We start from the raw sequence: 15,932 nt of genomic DNA on the forward strand, positions 1-15,932 counted from the left end.
AAATTTGATCCTCAACACTTATCCTTGCTGGTTGTTTGGGCTTGTGTTTGGACTGAGCCTGACAATAGGGATTGCAGTTTTAAAGCAAATGCTTCATTGACTATAAGGCAGTTTGATGTGTACGGAGGTCATAAAAGATGCTATGTAAATGTAAATCCTTTCTTGAATAAGGCATTCCCTGTGATGTTGGAAAGTGGAGGGTTTATGCACTTGCAGTCCATCGTCAAAATGGTGAATGGAAATGTATTGTTTGGCAAGAATTGCACACGAAGGAAAATCGTTCCAGTGTATTGTGAGAAGCAATAAGCAAACAACTGTAGCAATGAACATTTCATTCCATTCAAATAACGAAAAGCTCAATAAAGTGATATGGAAACTAGTGTGGGTTCAAAGCAGCAATACGTGTCTTCATATTGAAACTGCACCATAGGACCATGTGGACCTTGATGACTTATCCTGGGGCCAGACAAAATTCTTTCCTTGCAGTCTCAACCATGCAGGTCAGGAGGCAGATATCATGGCAATACACTGCTAGTAACTGAGACCTTATCCACAACTTGTAGATACTGGAAAGAAATGTTTCAGTTAGAGATGGGCAATATATGCAGACTGAGTCTATGAGACCCTTATCCACAGAAAGAATTAACAAACAAACAAACATCACTAAAACAGGCATCTGTCTGCATTCATCAGGTCTGAAAGGTAAGTAACTTTGAAAAGGAACACTGACTTTAATGTTTTGTTCCTTGTGTCTCAATAATGATGATTGCAAGCAGAAAAGCTTCAACTTTGTGCTTCCTCTAACTGTGTTTAAGTTCTGTACTATTGTGTGGCATGGTGGCACAGTGGTTAGCACTGCTGCCTCACAGCACTAGCTGATCTGGGTTCAATTCCCGCCTCGGGCAACTGTCTGTGTGGAGTTTGCACATTCTCCCCATGTCTGCGTGGGTTTCCTCTGGGTGCTCCGGTTTCCTCCCACAGTCCAAAGATGTGCAGGTTAGGTGAATTGCCCCTAGTGTTAGGTGAAGGGGTAAATGTAGGGGAATGGGTCTGGGTGGGTTGCTCTTCAGAGAGTCGGCGTGGACTTGTTGGGCCAAAGGGCCTGTTTCCACACTGTAAGTAATCTAATCTAAAACAATTATTTCAATACCACAAAACAATATATGTGAACAATGGCTACAAGAGCAGGTCAGAAACCAGGTGCAATGAGTAACTCAACTCCTAACTCTTCAAAGCCTGTCCACCATCTACAAGGCACAAGTTAGGAGTGCAATGGAATGCTCCCCATTTGTCTGGGTGAGTACAGGTCGAACAACACTCAAGAAGCTCAAGATCGTCCAGGACAAAGCAGCCCACTTGATCAGCATCCCATCCACTACCTACAACATTCACTATCTCCACCATCAACACATAGTGCCAGCAGTGTGTACCATTCACAAGATACACTGCAACACCTCACCAGGATTCTCTCAACAGGATCTTCCAAATTTACAAACACTGTCATCCAGAACAACAAGGGCAGCAGATGCAACAGAACATAGTCACCTACAAGTTCCCCTCCATACCACACACCATCCCAATGTGGAGGTCTATCATTGTTTATTTCCCTATCACTAGGTTAAAGTCCTGGGCTCCTTTCCTCCCAGAAATGTGGAAGTGCCCACATTAAATGGACAGCAGCAGTTTCAGAAGGCACTTCACCAACCTCTCAGGAGAAGAAAAATAAATGAGGCTCAGCCAATAATGTCCACATCGCATGAATGAAGGAAAGAAATATTCAGTACATCATACTAAGGAACTCCAAAATGCCTGGTCATTTTGTCTCTCTGAAACAAGAATATCTTTGAAATGCACAAACACCTGGGTCAAACCTAAAGCATTTAGAGTCATAGAGTAATTCAGCACAGAAACAAACCGTGCTGACCAGACATCCCAACTTGACCTAGTCTTGTTTGACAGCACTTAGCCCATATCCCTCCAAATGCCTTTTAAATGTTGTAGTTGTACGAGCCCTCACATATACCCATCCAATGCCTTTTAAATATTGTAATTGTACTAGCCTTCGCCACTTCCTCTGGCAGCTCGTTCCATACACGCACCATCCTCTGCATGAAAAAGGTGCCCCTCAGGTCATTTTTAAATCATTCCCTTCTCACCCTAAACCTATGTCCTCTAGTTCTGGACTCCCCCACCAGAGGAAAAAGACCTTGGTTATTTACCCTATCCATGCCTCTCATGAATTCATAACTCTCTATAAAGTCACACCTCAGCTTCCGACACTCCAGGGAAAATAATCCAGCCTTTATGCATTTTAAAACATCCAGCACCTTCTTTCCTGTAATACACACTCTTTTCAAGACACCACTATTTATTTCCCCAAGTTACCTAGCTTCCATGTCCTTCTCCACAGAAAATACCGCATTAAATATTTATTTAGCATCTCATCGATCTCCATATGGTTCCACATGTAGACAGCGATGTTGATCTTTAAGGGCCCCTACTCACTCCCCAGTTCCTCCTTTGTCCTTAACATACTTATAGAATCTCTTTGGATTCTGCTTAACCCTTTTTGTTAAAGGTATCTCATGTCCCCTTTTTGCCTTCGTGATTTCCCTCCTACTGCTTTTATACCCTTCTAGGGATTCACTCAATCCCAGCTGTCTATAACTGACATATGCCTACATCTTTGTCTTGTCAAGAGCCTCAATCTCGCTAGTCATGCAGCATTCCCTTCACCTACCAGCCTTGCCCTTCGCACTAATAGGAACATACTGTCTCTGAACTCTCATTATCTCATTCTAAAAGGCATCCCACTTCCAACAGTCTCTTTACCTGTAAATAACACCGTCCCAATCAACTTTTGAAAGTTCCTGCCTAATACTGTCAAAACTGACCCTACTCCAATTAAAACTTTAACTTTTTGATCACTTCTATCCTTTTCCATCAGTATTTTAAAACGAATACAATTACAATTACTTGCCTCAAAGTGCTCCCCCATTGATACCTCGGGCACCTGCCCAACCTTTTTTTCCAACAAAAGGTCAAGTATTGCTCCCTTTCTCGTAGGTACATCCACATATTGAATAAGAACGTTTTCTTGTACAAACTTAACAAATTCCTTCCCAATTGAGCCTATGACGTTCCCAATCTAACATTTCCTAACTGTTTCAGAAAAAAAAGAAAATAATTTTTTCGTTTAGCTCCTTGTAATACTGACAAGTCCATGCTTTTTGTTGACTATGATTCTACACAATTATAGTTGGACTCTGCAACTTTACATAACTTTTCATGCTCAGAAGACCTTAGGTCGAGTGCAGTTGGCAAAGATAACATTGTATCTTGTTTCCCATTATACATAGACTGCAATGTATAATACCCTGGAGTTTCAAAAGTCTATTTCTTGCATTGTGACCCTGTACAGGAATGAGTAATTATCTATCCTCCATTAGATTTTCCATTACCTAAGAATAACATGAGTTTATGCAAGTTCTGTATGGGAGTTTGACAGAAGTCATACTGAGTTTCACTTCTCACAAACACATTTCAAAATGTTGATCAACTACATTACGTCATTGATAACTTAAGGAAATTGCTAAATATTTGCATTTAAAAACTGAGTGAATTGTTGCACCTTCTGTTTTAAATTTAGAGATACCAGGTAGGTTCAACTACCTAAGTAACTATGTGTGAGGTTGGACAGCAGCTGTATTTTCATGGAATTAGATTTTACAGCAAAACACAAATTAGTTAGATGCAGAAATGAAAGGTAGATAAATTTTCCCTTTCTAGCTCAGGACTGTTAAGCTGACTTCTACAACTCCACCACCATGCCAGTCAATATTATCCAGTTCTTTGCTAGCCTATACAGCTCAAAGGTGGAAGTGGGTACTGCAGATGCTGGAGATCAGAGTCAAGATTGGAGTGGTGCTGGAAAAGCACAGCAGGTCTGGCAGCATCCGAGGAGCAGAAAAATCAATGTTTCAGGCAAAAGCCCTTCATCAGGAACCTTCATACAGCTCAAAGCTCTCGTGGAGTGGGGGTACTGTCCATACCTCTAGGTCAGAGCATCTGGTTCAAGTCCCACCTGCCCCAGATGTGTCACAATGAGTCTGAACTGGTTAGTTAGAAGTATCTATATTATAACTACAAACTGAACTGTGGAATCTCCGCTCATAATTGTCCATTACTTTACTAAGTTCCAGAAGTAGATACAAACATTCTCTGGTATTACATATTTTCCACTGCTTAATCTATGTTGATGAGGTTAGAAATCTTGGATTCCAGCATGAGTGATTGTAAAACAAAAACTGCTTTTTTGTGAAGTTACAGCCCTGCAACTCAATTTAAAACAAACATTTAGTTTCTAGCATTTTATCAACACCTTCCCTTCCCATCTCCTCTCTCCCTCCAATTTTGTCATCTTTATTCCCCTGAGGATGGTGGTTGATTATAGATTCCATAGAATTTTCCACAGCTCTCCTGACCCAACTAGGCAAAAGTGGTCATTCTTCCCACGTGAATGCACTATCCTTGATCACGAGGAGCCCTGCAGCTTGACATTCATCTATTTATATTGTTCAGCAGAAATTAGAGATTGCCTAACCTCTCTCTTCTCAATGCCAGCAGCAAGTCTAATTTTACTGCTCACCTCACCATTCAGAACAAGATCCCTACAGACCAGAGACTGAGATTTGTCAGTAGTACACAGGGTCATACCTTTACAGATGTAACTAATGGTGAAGTTTTCATCATTTTAAATGCTAAAAAGATTCTTGAAAGAATGTGTGGTCAGACGAGGAAAGAAAAGATTTTTTTGTAAATGCTTCATGATCCCATGTTTTAAAGTTAACTTTATGAAAACATTATTCTTTTCCTTTATTCTTTCAAAGGATGTGGGCATTGTTGGCAAAGCCAGTATTGTTGCTAATCTCTAACTGAACTGACTGTATTTACAATGCCGTTTCAGAGAGCAGTTAAAGTCAGCTAAATTGCCATAGATCTGGAGTCACATATGTGATAGATCAAGTAAGGAAGGCAGATTTTCTTCCCTTAAAGGGCCCTGATGAACCAATTGGGTTTTTATAGTAATTGATGATATTTTAATGATTACTATTATGTAACGTTTAATTACAGACTTTTTTTTGTTGGTTAGAGCTGAATGTCTGCCCTCAAAACATTAGCCTGGCATCTTGACTGCTTGTCTCACGCCATTGCCAATATGCCACCATGTCCACAAAGCTCTTCAGCACTTCATTACTTCATGTAAACTTAGCAATAAAATTTAACAAAAGAATCAAACAACTTTTTTTAAAATCTTAATTTGAACATTTTTTAGATTTATAAATGTATTGGTCAAATCACAGTGATTTTCAGAACTAATCTTTGAAGAAACAACTCACTAATTTCCAGAAACAAAAACAGGAGTTGCTGGAAAAGTTCAGCAGGTCTGGCAGCATTTGTGAAGAGAAATCAAGGATAATGTCGACAAAACCCTAGCCAGAGAAACAATAGCCAACCTGCTGGACATACAGAACAGACAACAGGAACCTATCAACAAAGACGGCATACTCAAACTACTGGACCTGTGCCTCACAACACACTTCACATTCAACAACCAAATATATGAACAAATCAACAGCACACCCATGGGCTCACCCATCTCTGGACTCATAGCAGAAGTGGTAATGCAAAGATTAGAACAAACAGTCTTACCGCAAATTCAAGCCAAACTCTGGGTCAGATATGAGGATGACACCTTTGTAATCATTAAAAACGCAGAAATAGAGAACACACACTGGATCATCAACGCCACACTCACAGGAATCCGATTCACTAGAGATGAAGAAAAGGACAACCAACTCCCATTCCTCCGACGTGATGGTACAGAGAACACCGAATGGAGAATTCATCACAAAGGTTTACAGGAAAGCCACACACACAGACCAAGTCCTAAACTATGAAAGCAACCACTCCAACACAAACAAACGAAGTTGCACCAAGACACTGTTCAAAAGAGCCACAACACACTGCAGTACACCAGAACTGCAAAAAGAGGAAGAAGAACACCTCTACAAGGTATTCGCCAAAAATGGATACCCGCGCAATTTCATCAACAGATGCCCAAGGGAAAGACAACGGAACGAGGACATGCCGCAACCCAAAGGACTAGCCACACTACCATACATCAGGAGCATTTCGAACTGACAGCCAGACTACTGCGACCACTAGGACTCATAATAGCACACAAACCAACAGCCACTCCCAGACAACAACTCATCAGAACCAAGGAACCGATGCCCAGCATGAGCAAAACCAATGTAGTGTACAAAATCCCATGCAAGGACTGTACAAAACACTACATAGTACAAACAGGAAGACAGCTAACGATCCGCATCCATGAACACCAACTAGCCACAAAACGACATGACCAGCTATCCTTAGTAGCCACACACACAGATGACAAGCAACATGAATTCGACTGAGACAACACTACTATTATAGGACAAGCCAAACAGAGAACAGCCAGGAAATTCCTAGAGGCATGGCACTCATCCACAGATTCAATCAATAAGCACATCGATCTGGACCCAATATACCGACCACTGCAACGGACAGCTGGAACTGACAACCGGAAGCGGCAGATTCAAACCACTATAAATGCCGGAGGAAAGATTACAGAAGCGCTTCACAGGAGGCTCCCAAGCACTGAGGATGTCACCTAGACAGGGGACGAAACGTCTGCAACACAAATTCCCAGCTCGGCGAACAGAACCACAACAATGAGCACCCGAGCTACAAATCTTCTCACAAACTTTGAAATAGCCCTCTAAAATTTACAACTTGTCAACTGACATTTCTTTTTGTTCAGAGATGGTTTGATCATTCACAGATCATTCCTTAAACAGCAGTAGACTGGAGACTGTAGTGATATAAAAGGCCAAAAGAAAACAGATTATGTTGCAGTCAAGTGAACAATGTTAGCCTGGCAAAGAGGACAATAGCATAGTGCTACTCTTGTTGCACTAGTCATCAGGTCACTACATCCACCCTGGAGCTGGATAAAACCCTGCTGAAGACCGTTTGGTTTCATTTTAGCAAACTGCAGTTACCATGGCTCAATTGCTTTCAGCCAACTTATAAAATGGCTATAATCTCGACACCACAAGTACTGCAAAAACACAATTAACTGAAGTAAATTGACTGAAAATGTTTCAACTTTGAAGAAAAGAAATCAAAATAAATTATTCAATTTCTTTTTCCACAATGGTCTTGTGACCACAGAGCACACCAAATAAATTGGGAAGAAAGAATTATTTTAAAAAGACAACTCTGGCTTCAACTTTCCTTTCCCCACCACAGGACCTTCTTTTGTCAGGAGGCTTTCTCCTTCTGAAATGGAACCCTCATCGAGAGTGAAAAGCCTCCATTTGTGACCAGGCCAGGAATAGGGTCAGCACATGGGTCAATGCACTGAAAAATGGCAGATGGAGTTCAATTTGGATAAATGTGAAGTGTTGCATTTTGGTACATCCAACATTGGCAGGATATAAACAATTAGTGGTAGGGTCTTGGGTAATGTTGTAGAACAGTGGGACCTATGGGTACAGGTTCATAATTCTTTGAAGTTTGCATCACAAATAGACAGGATGGATAAAAAGGTGTTTAGCATGCTTGCCTTCATTGTTCAGTCCTTTGAGTATAGGAGTTGGGATGTTATGTTGACCTTGTACAGGACATTGATAAAGCCTCTTCTGGATTGCCTTGTCCAGTTGTGGTTGCCCTTTTATAGGAAGGATATTACTAAGCTAGAGAGGGTTCAGAAGAGATCTACTAGGATGTTGTCAGGTATGGAAGGTTTGAGTTGTAAAGAAAGGCAAGATAGGCTGGGACATCTTTCATTAGAGCATTGGAGGTTGAGAGGTGACCATGTAGAGGTTTATAAAACCATGAGGGGTATAGATAGGATTAATGGCAGGTGTCTTTGCTCTAGAATGGAGAATTTCAAGCCTTGGGGGCATATTTTTAAGTTGAGAGAAGGGAGATTTAATGAAAACATGAGATGCAAATTTATTTACACAGAGGATAGTTCACGTGTAGAATGAACTCCCTGAGGAATTCGTAGTTACAATGTTTAAAAGACACTTAGGTAAGTACATGAATAGGAAAGGTTTGGAGGGATATGGGCCAGGAGCTGGCAGGTGGCACTAGTTTAGTTTGGGATTATGTTTGGTATGGACTGGTTGAACCAAAGGATCTGTTTCCATGCTGTATGACTCTCTGACTCTATAACTGTTAACGGGTAGGATTTGGAGGTGGAGGAAAAGAGGGGACAGAAGATGAACCATCTCCCATGTGAACACTTTGCAGTCATGCGGCATGCATTCTCAAACCTGATGACTCATGGCAAAAGTTGTACAGATTTACAATGCATCCTCTAGCAGCTGATGTCAACACTTGTCTGTGTTCCACTAAAGTTATGGTTAGCAAGCAGGAACTAAAACTTAACAAGCATTCAGCATAATACACCACATTTTAATGATCGTAAAAGAGAATAGATAGTTGGACTAGATTAAGGATTCAATTTAATATCAGCATGCAGACCAACTTTGATTCAGAAAATAATTACATGGTAGGACTCTACAATTACTACATTCCATTCGACCATTCAGCTCAGCAAGTCTTTCGCTGACTGGAGCTGTAGAAACAAACACTTCGAACACTAGCAACAGTTCAATTACCTATTACTCCGACTATCTATTATGCAAAAAGGCAGCAGATTAACTTCAACAGAGACCGTGTGCTACAAAGATTGAATGTGCAGCTACTGCAGCAGAGTGTTTCCATGGGTCAGACGCTTATTCCTCTCATCATTTCATAGAGAGTTTACTGAAGGAAGACCTACAGTAAGCACAGCTGCCAACTGCTTATTTTTCATAAATGTTTCTGGTTTGTGCGGCATTCCCAAGTGTTTGGATACTGATTGCACTCATCCCACGAGCGAATCTAGATGTTGGTTCTGCATGTGTGGGGCTTCAGGGAGCATACAGACAGAGGGTCCCTTTCCTGGATGGTCTAAATTAGTAAATAAAATTAGCAAATTTTCCCAGGCTTGGCACAGGAGAGTTGGCAGATATGCTTCACTTCAAAAGACAAATACAGAAGCTGCAGCTGCACAGTCAGTCAAACGGTAAGTTGGCAGCATAACGCACACACCAAAGATCAAAAAAGGACATTGCACCTCCCTCCCCTTCTATTGAAAGGTCAAAGCACCTTGCCCACTGTTGACATGTGGCCACTACCAAGAACAACACAGAGCAACAATTAGAATGCAGGCAGAATAGCGATAATTCCACTGAACAAGGAACCTGGAAAATCAATCTAATCACAGAATCTTTACAGTGTGGAAGCAAGCCATTCAGCCCACTGGCCAACATCTCTTCCCAACCCCATAACTCTGCATTGCCCACGGCTAACCCACCCAACCTGCACATTTCTGGACACCACGGGCAATTTAGCATGGCCAATCCATTTAACTTACACATCTTTGGACTACAGGAGGAAACCACGCAGACACAGGGAAAGCGTGCAAACTCCACACAGTCAACTGAGGGGAAATTTGAACTCAGGTCCCTCGTGCTGTGAGACAGTAGTACTGACCACTGAGCCACAATGCCACCCTGAAATATGAGACAGGTCCGAAATATCAGCAGTACAGTTTAGCTATTTCCAAATCAGACATAGCAGAGGAAAAGAAGTTCTGAGTGACTCAAAGGTTAGAAAGAGAAAAGCTCAAGGATTTAAAACTTTAAAAGGGTCAGAGAGTCATACTTCCTATAAGGCTGTTGAATATAGGAGCTCGGAGATTAAATGCTAAGGAGTAAATAGTCTGTGTTAACAGTTTCTTTATGAGTCATACGAAGAGATATCAACTAAAGAAAGCATTGAGTTAATACAGATGTATGCTGGAAAGAAACTAAGTACAGCCCTGCCCACTGAACAAGGGACTTTAAAGTGAAGAAGAAATGGCCCTTCACTAAATTTTCAGTTCAGACAGCATCCGAGAAGCAGTAAAATAAACGTTTCGGGCAAAAGCCCTTCATCAGGAATTTCTCACCCTCACAACGTGCAGCCCTCCAATCCCTCTGCTCCAACCCCGACCTCACCATCAAGCCAGCAGATAAAGGGGGCGCAGTGGTAGTCTGGCGCACTGACCTCTACACCGCTGAAGCCAAACGCCAACTCGAGAACACCTCTTCCTACCGTCCCCTCGACCATGACCCCACCCCCCCCATCACCAACCCATTATCTCCCAGACCATACAGAACTTCATCACCTCAGGAGATCTCCCACCCACAGCTTCCAACCTCATAGTCCGGGAACCCTGCACTGCCCGGTTCTACCTCCTTCCCAAGATCCACAAGCCTGACCACCCGGGCCGACCCATTGTCTCGGCATGCTCCTGCCCTACTGAACTCATTTCTAACTACCTCGGCACTGTCCTATCCCCCTAGTCCAGGAACTCCCCACATATGTTCGAGACACCACCCACGCCCTCCACCTCCTCCAAGACTTCCGTTTCCCCGGCCCACAACGCCTCATCTTCACCATGGATATCCAATCCCTCTACACCTCCATCTGCCATGACCAGGGCCTCCAAGCCCTCTGTTTCTTCCTCTCTAGATGTCTCCAACAGTACCCTTCCACCGACACTCTCATTCGTTTGGCCGAACTGGTCCTTACCCTTAACAATTTCTCCTTCGAATCCTCCCACTTCCTCCAGACCAATAGGGTAGCCATGGGCACTCGTATGGGCCCCAGCTATGCCTGTCTCTTTGTTGGCTACGTAGAACAGTCGCTCTTCCGTAGTTACACTGGCACCACTCCCCACCTCTTCCTCTGCTACATTGATGACTGCATTGACGCCACCTAATGCTCCCGCGAGGAGGTTGAGCAATTCATCAACTTCACCAACACATTCCACCCTGACCTTAAATTTACCTGGACCATCTCTGACACCTCCCTCCCCTTCCTGGACCTCTCCATCTCCATTAATGCCAACCGACTTGTCACTGACATATTTTACAAACCCACCGACTCCCATAGCTACCTGGATTACACCTCTTCCCACCCTACCTCCTGCAAAAATGCCATCCTGTATTCCCAATTTCTCCGCCTCCGCCGTATTTGCTCCCAGGAAGACCAGTTCCACCACAGAACACACCAGATGGCCTCCTTCTTTAGAGACCGCAATTTCCCTTCCCATGTGGTTAAAGATGCCCTCCAACACATCTCATCCACATCCCGCTCCTCCGCCCTCAGATCCAACCCCTCCAACCGTAAAAAGGACAGAACGCCCCTGGTGCTCATCTTCCACCCTACCAACCTTCACATAAACCAAATCATCCGCCAACATTTCAGCCACCTCCAAACAGACCCCACCACCAGGGGTATATTTCCCTCCCCACCCCTTTCCGCCTTCTGCAGAGACCCATCCCTCTGTGACTACCTGGTCAGGTCCACGCCCCCCTACAACCCACCCTCCCATCCTGGCACCTTCCCCTGCCACCGCAGGAATTGCAAAACCTGTGCCCACACCTCCTCCCTCACCTCTATCCAAGGCCCAAAAGGAGCATTCCACATCCATCAAAGTTTTACCTGCACATCCATCAATATCATTTATTGTATCCGTTGCTCCCGATGCGGCCTCCTTTACATTGGGGAGACTGGACGCCTCCTAGCAGAGCACTTTAGGGAACATCTCTGGGACACCTGCACAAATCAACCACACCGCCCTGTGGCCCAACATTTCAACTCCCCCTCCCACTCTGCGAGGACATGGAAGTCCTGGGCCTCCTTCACCGCCGCTCCCTCACCACCAGACGCCTGGAGGAAGAACGCCTCATCTTCCGCCTCAGAACACTTCAACCTCAGGGCATCAATGTGGACTTCAACAGTTTCCTCATTTCCCCTTCCCCCACCTCACCCCAGTTCCAAACTTCCAGCTCAGCACTGCCCCCATGACTTGTCCTACCTGCCTATCTTCTTTTCCACCTATCCACTCCACCCTCCACCCCCCGACTTATCACCTATATCCCCTCCCCCACTCACCTATTGTACTCTATGCTACTTTCTCCCCACCCCTCCATCCTCCTCTCACTTATCTCTCCACCCTTCAGGCACTCTGCCTGTATTCCTGATGAAGGGCCTTTGCCCGAAACATCGATTTTACTGCTCCTCAGATGCTGCCTGAACTGCTGTGCTTTTCCAGCACCACTAATCCAGAATCTGGTTTTCAGCATCTGCAGTCATTGTTTTTACCTACTAAATTTTCAGTGTCTTCCGTATAAGATTGTTTTTAAGACCAAAAAGGTTGAATCTTTATTTCTAATATTTGTAGTAAACCATTTCAAATAGTTTTCTTTCTGCTTTTGTGCAGAAAGCTTTGTGCTTTCATTAAAAAAAGCCATTGGAAGTCTCTTGCAAACCTACTCAATGACTGACCACCATTGCAAAATGTTGCAAAGCTAAGGAAACTCTGATTTATTAAGGAATCAGTGTACATGCAAACCAAGGGGTCCTTCTGATTTTGGTGTCTCTCAGGGTCCTACATTCAGCATGTATTCCCTTGCCTTGTTTGTCCTGATCAAGTGCATCACCTCAGATTTATCCAGATTGAATTCCTTTTGCTACTGGTCAGCCCATCTGACCAATTCTCTTCCTGTTTAAAGCTATCCTCCTCACTATTTGCCACTCTACCAATTTTTGGATCATCTGCAAACTTACTGATTATGGATGCTATTTGGCAGATACAAGTAGTTTGTCCACACCATTTGGCATTTTCACTGCTCAAATAGAGTATCAACTCAGACAGCACAAGATAGTTTATGAACTCAGAATGGAAGGCATCACAGATGACAATTAAAATCTACTGCAATCACTACAGAGAACTCAGCAGATGAATCTGAACAACAGAAGGATTAAATTGAAGACTTGTGTACCAGGTGTTGTGACCTCGGCCATCTGCAGTAGATATGAATGACCTCATATATCATCACAATTGTAGACGCACATACAATCAAAGAAGCTGTTCCTTCACTACAGCCAGCTGATCAAAAGATGTGATCTCATCATCAGCATAAAGTACAAAATGTCCATCAGTCCCAGAGGTCCACACTTCCCTAACATTGGAAATGGATCAGCAACAACAGTTACAAACACAACAGCACATGCCATGGAAATGATACTCCCCTGAAGAAGGACCCTAGACACCAGACAAGCATCCACACTTCCCAATAGAAGATCTACACAAGTGGAAGATAATGCATGCAATAAATGTGCAGAGACTGACAGAGGTAGGACTAACTAAAATTAACACACAATCCTGTTAATGACCATTTTCTTTGATGACCACGGATATTGGGTAGCTTGGAATATTGAGTAACTTGTGGCTACAAAGGATACAGCATACAAATTTGTTTTTGTTTTATTATGAAATGAATTTGTTTGAAGAAACCTATTTGTAGATAGAGTACTATGTGGCCTACTGTAGTTATGTGACCTCTACTTCTGCTTTAGTTTATGGTGGCTGTTAAACACTTTGCATGAAACAGCCAAGATGCCTGACGATACCCAGCATCTCGAACCCTTTCTGGAACAGCTCTCTCAGGAACGACAGTCACCACAGTGTCAGATCAAGGAGGAGCTGTGAATAAATCACAGCATTGACATTCTGAAAACAACAACTCTGTGTCACGGTTGGCTAGCAGAGTCCACCCAGGTGTGAGACATTGTATACGCATAAATCAATCATTCTTAAATACTTCCTGAGGACAACTCAGTCTCAGTTTGGTAAAGATATTATTAAGCTGGAGAGGGTTTAGAAGAGATTTACCAGGATATTGCCAGGTAGGAAGGGTTTGAGTTATAAGGAGAGGCAGAATAGGCTAGGGCTTTTTTTACTGGAGATAGGAGGTTGAGGGATAGCCTTCGAGAGGTTTATAAAATAAAAAGGAGTATAGATAAGGAAAATGGCAGGTGCCTGTTCCCTTGGATAGGGAATTTAAAGACTAGGGGCATATTTTTTAAGGTGAGAGGAGAAACATTTTAAAAAGAGGCACAATTTTGTTTACAGAGAGCGCGGTTCATGTGTGAAGAGGTGGATGCGGGTACAGTTACAATGTTTAAAAGATACTTAACTGAGTACATGAATAAGAAATGTTTGGAGGGATATGAGCCAAGTGCAAGCAGGTGTGACTAGTTTAGTTTGGGATTATGATCGACATGGTCTGGTTGGACTGAAGGGTCTGTTTCTGTGCTGTATGACCCTATAAGTATTTGGCACTGGGAATGAATGCTGTGAATCCAAATAGCTTTACCTTGAGCTGAAACCACAATTCTAGTCTTTCCTCCTCCTTTCCTTATGATGCTGTTTCTTGCTGATAATGTTTCCCCTGAGCAATAATCTCTTTAGTAACAGGTTTTTAATTTGACAGAACTCTCTCCTTGTCCTTTTCTCAATCATGAAATTGAATGGAAGTTGCCAGCTCAGGAAAGATGATTGGTCTCTGGTGATTTGAAGCAAATCCCACTGCTCTGTTGCTTCATTGTCATCCTTTAACATTACTCTGCTGAAGCATCAATTTTCCTTTAGCATGCAACGTTCTCTTCCTGGACCATTCCCTGTGTCAAACAACTGTCTCTTTAAATAAATCTTGATTATTGGTGGCTCAGCGTTTAGCACTGCTGCCTCACAGTACCAGGGACCCAAGTTTGATTCCTACCTTGGGTGACTCAGTGTGGAGTTTGTGTATTCTCCCCATGTCAGTGCAGGTTTGCTCTGGTTTCCTCTCATAATCCAAAAGGTGTGCTGGTCAGGTGAATTGGCCATGCTAAGTTGCCCATAGTGTTAGTCAGGAGTAAATGTAGGGCCTGGGTGGGTTACTCTTCGGAGGGTCGGTGTGGACTTGTTGGGCCAAAGGGCCTGTTTCCATACTGTCGGGAATCTAATCTAATTTCTCTTTTTTTAAAAAAGGTTGCTTGTTTCCCTTAGTTTTCAGTTCTGATGAAAGGTATCAACATACTTTCTCGTCATACAGATACTTAAAGATGGATCAACCAGTTCCAACATCTAATGTTTGTATTTTGTTAATGATTTAAAGCAGGAAAGTGATATATTTATAGTTTCTGCTCATTAATGTTTCCTTCCCAGCAAGGTGAGTCTTGTGCTATTTTTAAGCACTTCGCTTAAATTTGTGTCCATATCATTTTAATGCAGGCAGTAACCCATTTAAATTAAGTAGGTTATGATAGCATCAAAACAATGCAGGGTTGGAAGTTATGTAAATACAAGCGGTGCACCAATTTCATATGCAGGTGGTCACATTTCTGGGTCCCAGTTGGAGGCCTTTCCAACAATTCTCCCTCTCCTTGTGCAACCCCACAGCAAACTATTTCCCACCCTATTCAACATGCCACCTACTCCAAACCCATAGGCAAAACTTTCAAACCCAACCACGGGCAAGATCCGAGACTTTCCTGGGCAAACCGAGTCCATCGTGAAAAGGCTCCTCCTTGGCTCAGCTGCAGTACTAGAGGTTGCCACTACCCTCAGTGGCGCTGCAACTGCTAGCCCTACAGAGCTGCTGGTCGCTAAATGATCAGCAGTTCTATGAGGTGGGACCTCATCCTGAAGAGACGGAGACTCCTCTCGTGTCATAATGATTAAACACCAGTTGGCTGAAAAATTGAAGCCGGGCATGCCGACCAAATGGAAGCAGGCTTGCCGTTGGCATGAACACTAGGGTGCAGGGAGCCTGTCTGCAATGCAAAATCCAACCCCAATATTTTACCAAATAACATCATCAACATACTTGCAATCATACAGAGCGCCTCTCACATGGTAACAAAAATTCCAAGGAATTCATTTGAGTAAA

The 15,932-nt window shown here is 43.1% G+C and overlaps 1 protein-coding gene across 1 annotated transcript in view; it reads right to left on the reverse strand.

The window, feature by feature from the left end:
* The window catches only part of relt (RELT TNF receptor), a 68,358-nt gene that overhangs the window by 18,680 nt on the left and 33,746 nt on the right, over positions 1 to 15,932 (reverse strand). The window lies entirely within an intron of this gene.

Source organism: Chiloscyllium punctatum, chromosome 9, assembly GCF_047496795.1.
Source record: "Chiloscyllium punctatum isolate Juve2018m chromosome 9, sChiPun1.3, whole genome shotgun sequence".
In the NCBI taxonomy this organism is placed as follows: Eukaryota; Metazoa; Chordata; class Chondrichthyes; order Orectolobiformes; family Hemiscylliidae; genus Chiloscyllium; species Chiloscyllium punctatum.